This window comes from Pseudomyrmex gracilis, unplaced genomic scaffold, assembly GCF_002006095.1.
Source record: "Pseudomyrmex gracilis isolate BER0280 unplaced genomic scaffold, ASM200609v1 scaffold_250, whole genome shotgun sequence".
NCBI lineage: Eukaryota > Metazoa > Arthropoda > Insecta > Hymenoptera > Formicidae > Pseudomyrmex > Pseudomyrmex gracilis.
This window is the reverse complement of record NW_018020834.1, coordinates 3,031-4,197: the sequence shown is the minus strand read 5'-3', so window position 1 is coordinate 4,197 and position 1,167 is coordinate 3,031.

The following is a 1,167-nucleotide window of genomic DNA, read 5'->3' as shown; positions in this document are numbered from 1 at the left end:
TGGTACACATTGGAACTACGCAGTCAGTCCACGAGCGACATGTCGGTACGCTATGTCCACAGCGTGCGGTTCTATTCTGTGCTATGTGCACGCGTCCAAATGGTCACCTTCTTCAGGCGTGTGAGTATATTCGCGAGCGTGGATTTGATTTTTTTTGAAATTTAAAATGACCGATCTCGCGATGAGAAGATGAGAAAGGAAAACGGAAAAGGATAAAAAAAACCATTGCAACTTTTCTTACAACATAAATGTGATATATCAGAAAAGATGTGACAGTCAAGAAAAGAATCTTATTTTAGCGAGCAGCATCAGAATTCGTGGAGCGTATCATCTCCTTTTACATCATCATTTGCTGCTCTGTGCTTTATAAATTTTATTTTATTTTCTTAAAAATATTACATATATATATATAGATACAAAATACACAAAAAACTATGTATATTATACAAAAGTGTTTTAACGGTACACAAATATAACGTCTGAAAAGTTGCAATTCCAAGAAATATAGCTTTTGCTTTTTTATTTAAAACTCCTTATCAGTGAGTTTTCTAGTTCCAAGTTTCATTTTACAATTTTTTTATACATTACAATATAGAATACAATTCTATTACACATTTGTTACATATAACATACAATATAATACAATATTATACAATATTATACAATATAATATAAATAGTTATATATAATCCTACCTATCTACCTATACCTATCTTAGACATCTGACATATCTTAAACGTAACTAACGTTATTAATTAGAATTAAGGCTGCGTAACAGCCTTGATCCTAATTTTACATTTTGATTTCTCCCTACTTATCCGGTCTAATATATTTCCTAACATATTTCCTACCTACCCGGCCTAATATATTTTCTACAAACGCTTGTAGATACGCATCCCTACCTACACAGATACCTATTTACCTACCCTACCTACTTTGGAAAGTTTAAAAATCTATCAAATATTTTACGCGAGGGGCAATTGTTTTAAAATTACAAAATGATATTTTAAATTTATTTTACTTTCGCGACCGAGTTTTTAAATTTTATTTGATTTAAAGAAAGCATGTACCCATCCGATAAAGCCTACCATGTATTTATAGATGAGATAGAATATGAAAAAAGTAAAAATATATATTTAAATATATATATATTTCAAATATATATTC